Source organism: Bison bison, unplaced genomic scaffold (assembly GCF_000754665.1).
Source record: "Bison bison bison isolate TAMUID 2011002044 unplaced genomic scaffold, Bison_UMD1.0 scf7180017864461, whole genome shotgun sequence".
NCBI classification, from domain to species: domain Eukaryota; kingdom Metazoa; phylum Chordata; class Mammalia; order Artiodactyla; family Bovidae; genus Bison; species Bison bison.
In genome coordinates, this window is record NW_011495023.1 from 11,909,969 (window position 1) to 11,910,418 (window position 450).

Below are 450 nucleotides of genomic sequence, written 5' to 3' on the forward strand. Positions count from 1 at the left end.
AGTAATGTCTCTGCTTTTGAATATGCCATCTAGGTTGGTCATAACTTTCCTTCCAAGGAGTAAGCGTCTTTCAATTTCATGGCTGCAATCGCCATCTGCAGTGATTTTGGAGCCCCTGAAAATAAAGTCAGCCAGTTTCCACTGTTTCCCCATCTATTTGCCATGAAGTGATGGGACCATATGCCATGATCTTCGTTTTCTGAATGTTGAACTTTAAGCCAACTTTTTCACTATCCACTTTCACTTTCATCAAGAGGCTTTTGAGTTTCTCTTCACTTTCTGCCATAAGGGTGGTGTCATCTGCATATCTGAGGTTATTGATATTTCTCCCGGCAATCTTGATTCCAGCTTGTGCTTCCTCTAGCCCAGCATTTCTCATGCTGTACTCTGCATATAAGTTAAATAAGCAGGGTGACAGTATACAGCCTTGACTTACTCCTTTTCCTGTTT